Here is a 13685-nt window from a genome sequence, read left to right on the forward strand (position 1 = left end):
CCTGCTGGGCTCCGGCGATCCTTCCACCTCTGCCTTCCGAGTAGCCGGAATTACAGGCGCACGCTACCAAGCCCGGCTGATTTTTTATTTATTGTAGAGATGAGATCTAGCTGCCCAGGCGGGTCTCGAACCCGCGGGCTCAGGCAATCCACTTACCTCAGCCTCCCAAAGGCGCAGGATTACTGGCTGAGCCACCGAGCCCGGCCACAAAATAAAATTTTTAAAAAGTACGGGGTGCCATGGTATGCAATATTTGAGACAAATTTAAATTAAATTTGTATATGTTGTTTTTATGAAATTTCACTTTCCCTGGCTTCCTATATTTACCTGACAATCCTACCCCTCCAAAGCGTACTCATCTCAGGTATTCATGCTGATTGATAGACTGAAAGATAGGCAATAAAACATGTAGTAATATAAAGATGAAATTTCAGTTGTACATATACACATATAACCCACACAGATATATGTTTAAAATAATCACCATAAGAAGTAAAACAATGTCCCTTCTTTTTTTGATTATTTTTAAGTTGGTAAATTATTCTTTTTTCTTTTTTCTTTTAAATATGTTCAGTATAATTCAGGGCTAGGTATACAAATATTCATTATGTAAGTACTTTTGTTGATGGAGTGTGCTCCTCCCTTGCCTATCAGTTTCCCAGTAGTGCCAAGTCCACCTTCCTTCCCTTGGAAGTTTCCCACTACTGCCAATCCCTTTCTTAGAGTATTATATGAATTGTTCAAGGTCCTTTTGAGTGAGAATATGTGATACTCAGTTATTTGCTTCTGTGATAGATCACTCAGTATTGTAGACTTTAAGACCATCCCAGATTCTGTGAAGTTCATTATTTTGTCCCTCTTTATGGCTGCGTAATATTTCGTCGTGTATATGTATCATATTTTTTTTTAAGTTCAGTCCTTGGCCAGGCTCAGTGGCTCAGCCTGCAATCCCAGTGCTTTGGGAGGCTGAGGTGAGTGGATTGCCTGAGCCCGCGGGCTTGAGACCCCCCTGGGCAACTTGGTGAGACCTCATCTCTACAATAAATCAAAAATTAGCCTGGGGTGGTAGTGCGTGCCTGTAGTTCGACCTACTTGGAAGGCTGAGGCAGAAGGATCGTCAGAGCCCAACAGGTCAAGGCTGCAGTGGCCGGGAGTGGCCACTGCACTCCAGTCTGGGTGACAGAGTGAGACTCCAACTCAAAAAAAAAAAGAAAATCCAGTCCTCTTTCAATGGGCACCACTGTTGGTTCCATGTTTTTGCTATTGTGTATAATGCTGCAATAAACATGCATATGCAGGTATCTTTTTAATAGAGTGATTTGAATTCCTCCAGGTATATTCCCAGAAGGGGAACTGTGGGGTCACATCAAAGGTTGATTTTTAGATCTTTTAGGAATCACCAAACTGTTTTCCACAGAAGTTGTACTAATATACACTCCCACCAACAGTATAGAAGTGTTCCCTTTCCCCTCTCATCCTCTCTAGTATTTGTTGTTTTTAAGTTATTGATAATGGCCATCCTGATTGGAGTTAGATAATATCTCAGTGTTGTTTTAATTTGCATTTCTTTGATGACAAATGAGGCTGAGCATTTTTTCATGTATCTGTTGGCTGGTCGTATGTTTTCTTTTGAGAAGTATTTATTCATATATTTTGCCCACTTTGTAATGGGGTTGTTTTTTTATATCTTTTCAGCAAGCTTGAGTTCCTTGTAGATCCTAGATGTTAGGCCTTTGTCAGATATACAGTCGGCAAATATTTTACCTAGTCTCTGAGACATCTTCCTGATCTCTTGATGGTTTCTTTGACTTGGCAGAAGCTTGTCAGTGTGATGAGGTCCCACTTGTCTCTTTTATCTCTTAAGGTATGGGAACTTGTGATTTTGTTCAGGAATTGATTGCCAGTTACAATTTCCATAAGAGTATCTTCTGTATTTCCTAAACTTCTTATAGTTTGAAGTTTTAGATTTAGATCTTTAATCCATTTAGAGTTGACTTTCATGTTGGGTGACAGGTAGGGGTCTTGATTTAATCTTCTGCATGTGGTCAGTCAGTTTTTCCAGACCATTTGCCTAATAGGTTCTCCTCTCCCCAGTCGTTAATGGTAGAGACTTTGTCAAAGATGAGTTGGTTGAGAAATTCAGGTTTTGCTTCCAGAATATCTATCCTGTTCCATTGGTCTACATGTCTGTCCTTGTACCAATACCAGGCTGTTTTGATTATTGTAGCTTTATAATGAAGTTGAAAGTCTGGAAGTGTGAAACCTCTCACCTTGATTTTTGTTGTTGTTGTTGTTTTGCTGAAGATTGTTTTGGCTATTTGTAGTTGTTTAGGTTTCCATATGAATTACTGTATTGTCCTTTCCAGGTTTAAGAAGAATGCTGCTGATAATTTAATGGGTATTGAGTTAAATCTGTAGATTGCATTGGGTAGGATGGACAACTTAACAATGTTGATTCTTCCAATCCATGAGCATGGAGTATTTTTCCATTTGTTTGTGACATCTTTGATTTCTTTAAGCGGTGTTTTGTAGTTTTCATTGTAAAGGTCTTTCACTTCTTTGGTTAGGAAGATGCAAGGTACTTCATTTTATCTGGCTTTTGTGAATGGCATTGTGTTTTTTATTTGTGTTTCTGTATGGCTATTGTTGGTGTATGGAAATGTGACTGCCTTTTGCACATTTACTTTATACCCTGAGACTTTGCCTAGGTCTTTTAGAAGTACATGGAGGTTTTTGACAGATTCTCTTGGGTTTTTGTGGTATAGAATTATGTCATCTGCAAAGAGGGATAACTTAACTTCTTCTTTTCCTATTTGCATACCTCTGATTTCCTTCTGTTTTTCTGAATGCTGTAGCTAGGACTTTCAATACTATGCTGAACAGGAGGGGTGAGAGTGGGCATCCTTGTCTTCTTCCAGTTTTCAAGGGACATGTTTCCAATTTCTGTCTGTTTAGCAGTATTTGGGCTGTGGGTTTCTCATAGATGGCTCTTGCTATTTTGAGGTATGTTCCATCTATGCCTACATTGAGGATTTTTATCAAGGAGAGGTGCTGGATTTTATGGAAAGCTTTTTCCCTGTCTTATGATATAATCATGTGGTTTTTGTTTTTACATCTATCGATGCATTTAATTACATTTATAGTCTGGTGGATTTTGAACCAGCCCTGCATCCAGGGAATGAAGCTTACTTGGTCATGGTGGATGATTTTTGAGATGTGTTGTTGGATCCAGGTTGCTAGTCTCTTGTTGAGAATTTTAGCACCTATGTTCAAAGATATAGGCCTGTAGTTCTCTTTCTTTGTTGGATCTCTACCTGGTTTTAGTATCAATGTGATGTTACCTTCACAAAATGATTTAGGGAGATTCCATCTTTCTCGATTGCCTGGAATACTTTCAAAAGGATTGGTATCAGCTCTTTCTTGTATGTTTTCTAGAATTCTGCTGGAAAGTCATCTGATCCAGGGCTTTTTTTTGTAGGTAGTTTTCTTGTGACATAGTCAATTTTCTGGATTGTTATTGGTTATTTAGGGTCATGATTTCGTCTTGTTGCAACATGGGGAGGTTGTGTGATGTCAGATATTTCTCCATTTCCTTTAGGTTTTCAAGTTTGTTTCTATAGAAGTGTGCATAGCTATCTGTGATAACCTTTTATATTTCTTTCAGGTCAGTTGTGATTGAGCTTTTGCATTTCTGACTGTGTTTACTTGGGGTTTTTCTCTCCTTTCTTGGTCAGTCTAGCTAGGGGTCTATCAATCTTGTTTGTCCTTTGAAAGAACTGATTTTTGTTTCATTGATTTTTTTTGTATTATATTTTTGTCTTCTATGTCCTGAATTTGGGCTTTTATTTTGGTGATCTGGATCCTTCTGCTGGAGTTAGGGTTTTGGTGGTCTTGCTTTTCCAGGAACCTTGGGTGATTTGTTAGGTTGTTAACTTGTGATCTTTCCGTTTTCTTCATGTGTGTTTATAGAGATATGAATTCCCTTCTTAGTACAGCATTTATGGTATCTCAGAGGTTTTGGTAATATGTTTCTTCTTTTTCATTTGTTTCCAGGAATCTTTTAATTTCTGTTTCGATTTATGTGTTGACTCAGAAGTTGTTCAGCATCATGCTGTTTAGTCTCCATGTCTTTATGGATTTGGGGGGGAACTTGTTGGTGTTAATATTTACTTTTATTCCACTGCAGTCTGAGAGGAAGCATGGCAGTACTTCTATCTTACAGAATTTGTTTATGCTTTTTTATGGTTGAGGATGTGGTCGATCTTAGAGTATTTTTCATGTGGTGATGAGTAGAATGTATATTCCATGGTTTTAGAGTGGACTGTTCTCTAGGTATCAATTAAGTGCATTTGGTCAAGTGTCATGTTGAGGTTCCGTCTTTTTGTTGATATTTTTTCTTGAGCTCTGTTTGGTTGTTATTGGGGTATTTAAGTCCACAACTATGATAGTGTTAGCATGCATATATATATATATATATATATTTTTTTTTTTTTTTTTTTTTTTTTTTTTTTTTTTTTTTGGTTAACCTAGCAGTTGCTTTATGAAAATTGGTGATCCAATATTGGGTGCATATATGTTTAGGATGCATATTTCTTGTTGATGGATTGAACTTTTTATCATTATGTAGTGACCTGCTGTATATTTTTGAATTTTGAATAGCTTAAAGGGTATTTAGTCTGATATTAAGATCACAACTACTGCTTTCTTTTGTGTCCTGGTCTCCTGAAAATTTGTTTTCCTTCCTCTTACTTTGATTCTGTGAAGGTTCTTTTTGGTGAGATAAATCTCTTGGAGACAACATATTGGTGCATCATGATATTTTGTCCAACTTGCCATTCATTGTCTTTTTAGTGGTGAGTTTAGTCCATTCACATTCAGGCTCATTATCCAGATATGAGAGTTTATCCCTGTCATGAGGTTTTTAAAGAGTTTGTTGTTGCTGCTGCTGTTTATTGTTTGTTGTCTTTCTTTTATTTTTTGAGTTGATTTATGTATATTTTCGCTCTTTTCCTGCATTCTTGTGAAGGGCATTGTCATTCTTTTTTTTCTTTCTTCTGTGTTTAATACTTTCTTAAGTGCTTTTTGTAGAACTGGTCTTGGGGTGGCAAAAACTCTTAGGGATTGAGAGTCTAGGAAGGATGTAAATTCTCTATCACTGATGAAACAGCTTAGCTGGGTAGGTAATTCTTGGCTGAAAATGTTTATCTTTGAGAACTTTGAAGATTGGCCTCCAATCTCTATAGCCTGAAGTGTTTCTATAGATAAGTTGTTGCTATTCTAATTAGTCTTCCTTAGTAGGTAGTCTGACTTTTCTCTCTTGCTGCCTTTAGGAATTTTTCTTTTATACTACTTTGTGTAAGTGAAATATTATGCGTCTTGGAGTTGGTCTTCTCATTTGTTGTCTTGCAGGGGGTCTCTGAATCTCTTGTGTTTGAGTGGTCACATCTCTTATGAGATGAGGGAAGTTTCCTTGGATAATTTCATGGAGTGTTTGTTGCAGGGTGGTCTCTGTCTCTCTATCTGCCTCATGGGTTCCAATTAATCTTAATTTCGGCCTCTTGATATTATTGCTCATATCTTGGAGGCTTTGTTCTGCCTTTTTAAACTTCTATGTCTTTAATAGTTTGGGTTAGTTCCATATTTTGGTCCTCAAGCTCTGAGAGTCTTTCTTCTATTTAGTTAATTCTGTTTTCCATGCTTATCAGTTTGTTATTTATTTCATTCATTGTATTCTTTATTGCAGTTATCTCAGTTTTCAACTCCTTCATTCTTTCCTCTTATCTCCCCTCATTTCTATTTATTCTCTCTATTAACATCTAGATATCTGGGTTTGTGATTTTAGAGCAGTCATTCTGGGGGCTCATCATTTTTTGAGTTCTTTAGTCTGTATTCTCAGTTGCCCTCCCAGGAGTCTGTATGGGACCCATATTCTTCCTTTCATTTTTCTTTATTTGTCTCAGTTCTCCCCCCCCACCCCATTTTTTTAACCTCTTCTTTGATTGTATTGTTCAGTGATGGGGATGTCTTTTACTTCTGTTTGATCAGTCTCCTATTCTTCCTGATGCAGATCCTCTGGCTTTGTTCAATTTCAAAGCAGGACTTAAGGTGTGAGCCTGTGCTTTTGGCAGTTTGGAGATTTAATTAGATGGGAGCTGTGATTAAGAATCTATCTGCAGATCCCAGTATCTCCTGACTGGTTTGTGGGCTCCCTGGATCCCACTTTCCACTGCCATACAATTTGTCCATGCAGTAGGGATGTATGTTTGCCCTCTGAAAACAAAATGAGATAAGAAAAAGAAAAACAATGGAAAAAGGAAGGAGGGAGAAGAAAGATGGTGGAGAGAGAGAATGAGAAGAGAGAAAACAGACAGGCATAAAAACTAATAAATAAATAGAGATACCAACAAATACAGAAAAAAACAAAAACCCCCAAACATAAAAACAGTCATACAAATAAACAAATAAAAGCCCTCTGTTGATGGACTCACCCTCAAAAATACCCATACACACACAGAAAATCTAGAAAATACATTAAAGTAACAGAAACAAGGCAAGTATGAAAATGCAAAGAAAATAGAGAGTGAGAGAACAAAACAAAAACTGAAATAAATAAAAAATAAACAAAAAATCTTGTTCAGTGGCCATTCCTGCAATTCAGCTGCCACTGCTGTGTTAAGGGGCAGCTCCTATCTCCAGCCCATCCCATTCACTCTCAGCGCAGGCTGATAGCGTTGCTGTCGGCATGGTTCAGGTGTCCCACAAACTACTATGGGAGGAGGATGGATCACAGCCAGGCTGACCCAACTCATCTGTTAATGCTGTCAAGTCTTCCACTCAGATCTGAGGAGTCTGTGCCTGTTCCAGCTTGAGGGAGTCCAATGAGGTGATAGTCTCTGGGCCCCAGGTTGAAGGTTGGGCAGGTCTCTGCCTGGTCCCAGGAAAGAGAAGATGACTCTAGTCAGCATCTCCTCTATGATGGGGCTCCATTCCAGATTTTCACAGTCTAAATTCTCCACAGTTCCTGGGGATCATGCCCAGTGCTACTACAAATAATGGCATGTGCCGGGTGCCAGGTCATGAGTCGCAGCTGTTTTATTCTCTTCTACCACCTCTCAAGTTAGCCCCAATGGCATATGATCCTGTGCACCATGGGCTACGATCTCAGGGTGGTAGTGAGTTGCAGTCTCCTCCAGAGATCCCCAGGTACTAGAACCCAAGTCTCCCCTCAGACAGACATTCACTCACCTACTGGCACACACCCACTCATGCAGAATTTTGTTATAGGCATTCACTTTTGCGGAGACTCACACTTCAACCTGTTCTATTAACAACTTGCCTCCATTCAATTTCTTTTTAATTATTGTTTCTGTCTCTCTCAGATAAGTCACTTTCTGCTGTGATAACAACTGGGAGTGAGAAAGAAAGTGAATGAGCCTCTACCAAATCCTAGGAGAGCAGGAAGAAATGTGGTGTCAGCCAGACAGCTTGGCTAGGACCTGAAGATGGTAGCTCAGTCTTTAGAAAAATCCTGGGAGCTGTGGTTGAGGTAGGGTGCAGCAGCTATCAGGGGAGTGGGATGAAACAGGAGGGATCAGGTCTTGAATTCAGAATATATCAATGTTCATGATACAGTTAAATCATGGTCAAGAAGTGACACAGGGGCTGGTATATCTTGTGTACCAGAAACAGCCGCATGCAAGATTTTCAGTGTGGTACATGGCAGTGATACTGATTTTTCAGGTCAGTCTGGGCTTCAAAAGCATCAGCTCAATTAGATCAGCCAGCAGAGTCCCAGAGAAGGTCAGCTAAAGGAGCTGGTAAACCTAGCCCCAGAAGTGTCAGCTCTAATGGGCTGGTAAGCCAAGCCCTGAGACTGTTACAGCCCCCAGAAATGCCTCAGCTTCAGAGTCTTGCCTTCTTCCAGCAGCTCTCCCAATTCTACCAGCTCCATCAGCAGGCAAGCCAGACACAGGGGTACACAGCTCTTTGGCTCTGACAATCTTCTGGAGCTCTTCAGGTTGGGGTTCTTGTCATGTGCCCAGGAGGAATGAGGGACATAGACAGCCAGAAAGTGAGAAAGCAGGATTTATTGAGAGGACAGGAAAACTTCCACAGTGGGAGGAGACCCAAAATTGTTGCTGATTTAGAACTGAAACCTGATGCTTATGTAGCCCTAAGACCGAGCTAGTTGGCTAGCACTAGCTGTGAGCTGATTGGTCAGCACTAGCTGTTCTGTTTGGTCAGTACTAAGAACAATCCACGGGAAGTATGGACCTAATGTTCATCTGATAGGTCGGTACTTGGCAGTAAGCCTGTTGGTTGTTTTTCCATCCCAGCAGTGAGTATGTAAGCTCTAGCTTGAGAGGCTTGCAGGGAGCTTGTTCACCAACATGAGTGTATCAACCTTAGATGCCTGCCAGAAGTATGCAGCTATGCTACCAAAGGACTTGCCCTGTCTGTCTGCCTAGCCTTTCTTTAGCTATCTCCTCTCTCAGCAGGTCTGAAACACTGAGCCTGTCCCAGGCAGCACAGTACTACCCACAAGAATCACTTTCTTTCAGATTTTACAGTACAACTCTGCAGCTTTCCTTGTGCCTTTAGAAGCATGTTTTTTTCCCTGTACAGATTCCTGAATCCATCACAACATTGAGACTGAGGAAGTCTCAGTACAGCAGGTGTACTGAGGCCTTCCTCTCCTGGAAGAGATAGAATTCACTGGAATGGAGAAAATATTTTGCTCAGAAGTATCACAAATTATGGCAGCAGATGACCTAATTATCCTGATGACTAACATCGTTTTCCCACACAAGCTGAAAGATATCTCACTGACTGCCATAGGAACAACAATAAAAACTAATGGATATTTCCTTAGAATGAAGCCCTTCACAAAACAAAAATCTCATGAGCATCTGTCAATGCATCATACTTACCAGGAAGCAGGAAAGCTAGAAGTAGGACTAGAGTCCATGGTATTCTTTCCTACGTTCTAAGAAATGTAAGAACTAGGAGATGAGGCGCAGAATACTCTCTCAAACCTCAGATCCCACTCAATGAGAAGAGATCCCTAGAACAGAGACGGCAGTGAGTGAGCTGATCTGCCAGACAGTCACAACAGAGAAGAGTGACAGAGGCTCTCTTTTAGAAGAATCCCTAGCTTGCCACGCAGAAGGGCTGATGTCTGAAGTTCCAGTAGGGGAGTTCCTGCCTCTCTGCTTCAATACCTATGTGGAGAGCGCCTCTTGGCAACTGAGAGCAGGTCTTTTCCAGAAGGGATGCCAGGACTGCAAGACTACAGAGAGGGAGTGCAAATATGGTGGGAAGCTGAACCTGGATCCAGGCTGCCTGGGCCCTTGTGGAGTGAGCAGTCCCATATCATGCTCACTTCTCTGCACCTCAGATTTTCAAAATGTTAAAGTTACTGCCATGGCCTTGTCTTGCAATGATGCTTCTTTATTATTGCCTTAAAGCACCTGCCTTTTATATCTGGGGGAACACTTTGAGGTAGCTTTCCACAGCAATTCTGAGATTTCCAGATTTAGTAAAAGAAAATAAAAAGGTACTGGGTGCCATGGCATGCCATATTTGGGGACATACTTAAACTAAAACTTTTTTGTTGTCTGAAATTCCAATTTACTGAAAATCTGCTATTTTTTGGTATCCCTGCTTTCAGAAAGGGTACTGATACCTGCAATGTACCTTGATTGAGAGATGGATTAACAAATAGGCCACTGAAAAAGTAGAGTAAAATGATGGTGAAATTAAACTAATTCATATATAAATTTTCACCCAATACTTTAAATGTATTTAGATATATGTTTAAAACACTAATAAGCAGATATAAAACAAGGTCTCTTTGGTCACTGTTTTGCCTCTCTTGGGTAGTCATTTTCTGTTGTCTAACTGCTGAAAATGAGACAGGGAGGGCACTCCTACTGATCTCCATCTGCCCCAGGGCCCACATGTGTAGACATGAGGCTGTCTCAGGAGCCCCTCTGGGAGCCCCATCCTTCAGGTCCTTGTGCAGGAGCCAAGATCATGGGTCTTGGAGCCTGGAAAATCATTGCCGAGATAGAAGTCTCATGGTTTAAAAGTGAGAAAAGAGAATTCCCATCACACTAGGATGGAAGAAAAATTTGTTAAACATGAAACTAATGAAAGTTTCTTTCATGAAAGTAATGAAAGAAACTAACTCCACTGGAATGTAAAAAGAACCAGAAAGCCACAAAATAAAAAGAGGGCAATACTGGCACTAGATTATACAGATTCAAGGAGTACAATGGAAAATCCAGAAACAGATCCTCATGTATGTTATCATTTATTTTTATGTGATAAGATTGTACATTAAGAGCAATGAGGAAATAATAGATTATTGAATAATCCTCTTTGGCAATCAGTTCAACATGTGGGGGAAAAAAAAGACTAATTAAAGTTCCTGGAACCTCATACAAACAAAGAAAACAAAGACTAGTTAGTTCCTAGCTTACTTCTTATAAATAGACAATTCAGTGTAATAAAATGGAAAATAAGAAATCATCGATTTTAATGTTGATGAGTTGCATATAAATTGCATGAGAAAGCATCTCAAAGCCTTATTAAAATAGATACAATAAGGAAAAACTGCTTGATTTTATTAGAGGCAATATTTAACATTCTAGTCACAAAAGGTGCCAAAAAATAACAAATAAGGCAAAGTATTTTCAACACATTTGAAATTAATATCTTTAAAACTCCGTATATTAATTTTTACAAATAAAAGATAACCCACTACTAGGAAGGGCAAAAGTACATAAAGCAATTTACTAAAGGAACATCATACATGGCTAATCACCTTGTGAAATAATGCTGGCACTTGATAAAGATAAATACAAATTGAAATAACAAATCTCAATTTCTGAAACACAGCGTTCAGTTGAAAAGCCATACTCCCTCGAGTCTATGACCTTGAGGGAGTTATTTATTTTCTCCCTGTCTCAATTTCTCATCTGTAATATTTAATGGTATTTTCATACCTCAACACATTTCTGTGATTATCAAATAAGATAACATGTGTAAAGTGTTTAGTACAGTAACCATGAGAGAATGGCTATCCATATGTACAATGATTGTTATTATCTTAATACAGCAATGATTTATAAAGATTCCAGATGCACCAATGATACAAAAATTAAATAATAAATGAATAAGAAGCATTATAAGAAACTATACATTTTTAAGTGCAATATTGAAATGTGGACGTCTATTGAAGTAAGCTAGACACCAGAAAATAGATTGATTAAAACGTATAAAAGTGGAATAACAGCACAAAAATATATATATATTAAATTCAAATAAAAACAATGTATACTTCAATATGGGTAACAAATAACTCTTATCTTTAAAAGTGAAATCCGTCTCCTGAGTAAACAAGAAAAAGTTAAAAAATACTAGGAGAACTGTTAAAAATATTGTTGACTATTGAGTGAGGAGAGAAGAGGGGAGAAACCTAGGATGGAAGCAAAAATCTCTAAATGCATCTTTTCTTTAAAGTTTGACATCAGATCCATAGGAATGTTTTATCTATACAGAAGAAACATTTGTAAACGAAATAATAAAACCAATTTCAAGAATTCTAAAATTCACATTGACAAAATATATCACCGGTGGCATAAATATATAGAGAGGAATAATTGGAAATGATTTTTGAAACTGTAATTTGATCCTACATTCTAACAAAAGTGAAAAAGAAATAAATTTTAGAACTAGAGAGAGAGAGGAAGGGAGGAAGGAAGCACGAGAAAAAGAGAGAGAAAGAAAGGAAGGGAATTTTACATGGCATAATCTAGGCTTAGTGTTGTCAATAATAATTTTAGTTCTTACTCTTATTTTAGATAGGATAAATAAGAACTCTTCCCAGGTAAGATACCTGGAAAAAATATTGTATAAATGATTCACTACAAATAGCCTTCCCACAATGCTCTCTAAAATGTCTTCCTTTATAGATCAATGCATAAACCCTTATCTGTCCCAGCAGCCATTTGCTGAGCCTTCACCAGGCTTTAGGAGAGCTGAAAGAACCTTGCTGTGAGCCACATAGGCTGATTTCTGGAGGTGATAGCTTGGTCTTTTGGAGCATCCTTTGGATTGGAGTTTGGAGCAGGTTGTAGCTGCTGGTAGTTGAGTGGGATGTAAGGAGGTGTTTAGCTGAGGTTTCTCTTGGTTCAGAACTCAGCGTTATCAGGGACAGGAAGTGAGAAGGGGCAGGTCTATCTTGTGCTCCAGGAGAAGCCGTATGCAAGATTTTCAGTGTGAGATAAGGCAGCTCTGAATCACTGTGCTAGTTCTGGTGGCACAGTAATATACTCCAGAATCACTTTCTGGTAGTTTTTGAAGTACAAAATTACAGTTTCTCCCTGTTTGTTTAAAAGCACCGTATTTCCATGAACTGAGTCCTGATTCCAAAGCTACCTTGATGGTGAAGGGATCATAGTACAGAAGGCATCATGGGGCCTTCCCTTCTTGGAATAGGTACCAGTGGATGTAGAAGTCACTTGGTCTAAGGTTATTACAAACGATTACAGCAGATGACCCCGTCGTCTTGGTGACTAACCTCATTCTCCCACCCATGTCAGAAGATACCTGGCTGGCTGCTATGGGAACAACAAAAAATAAAGAATACTTTCTTGGTAGGGAACCCATTGCAAAAGAAATAAAAAATCCCATGAGCATCTCTTAGAGCCGCACAATTACCAGGAGAGAGGAGAGATAAAAGTAGGGCCAGAGCCCACAGCATGCCCTCCTCTTGGGTCTTAGAAGGAAAGTGACCAGAGAAGAAGGGGCAGAATACCATCTCAGCACAGATCTCACTCCCAAGGGAAGTGATTCCCCAGAACATACAGTTGTTGGGAGCAGATCTTCCTGAGTCACAGAAAGAGAGCAGTGACTGAGGATCTATCTCAGAAGACCCTTCAGTCTTTACTCAGAAAGACTGGTGTCTGGAGGCCCTGCAGAGGAGACCCACCCTCTCTGTTGCCAACCCCTTTCTCCAGCACCACCTTAGCGGCAGCCAAAAGCAAGACCTCTCCAGCCTGGAAGCCAGGAGCATGGAGAGGAGGACTCAAGACTCAGCTCAGGCCTGCAGCAGAGGAGGGGCAGATATGGAGGGAAGCTGACCCTGATCCAGCCTGCCTGAGCCCTTTTGGACTGTGCAGTCCCACAGTAGGCTCACTACCCTGCATCTTGGAGTTTCATTGTGTTAAAACTCCTGCCCTGGTCTGGTCCAGAGATGAAGCATTCTTATTCTATCCTACTGACTTTCCTTGTGGTCATATATGAGTACGGGCAACTACCCACAGTGACTCTGAGACAGATTGAAATGGCTTTGTTAAAAGGAATTAGTATCAGGAGTACCTGTGTACTGTCCTCAGTGGTAAGCATGTGTGTGTGTGTGTGTGTGTGTGTGTGTGTGTGTGTGTGTGTGTGTGTGTGACATGACAGGAAGTAGAAAGCTTATAGGGAAAGCATTGTTTGTGATAAGAAAGATCCCTCCCTTGCCCGCTTTTCTTCTCAAATGTTGGGGCTGCATTATAATTGCTGAGAACAATTATGTGGGAAGAATAATTCATTCTCTTATTCCCCAGAATGTTTGTAAGCATTTAAACTCTTTCACAGGTCTGTATAACTTTTGGAATAGCCAGAAGATTACCCTA

Source organism: Carlito syrichta, unplaced genomic scaffold (genome assembly GCF_000164805.1).
Source record: "Carlito syrichta isolate Samal-C Ts95f unplaced genomic scaffold, Tarsius_syrichta-2.0.1 Scaffold307206, whole genome shotgun sequence".
Lineage (NCBI taxonomy): Eukaryota > Metazoa > Chordata > Mammalia > Primates > Tarsiidae > Carlito > Carlito syrichta.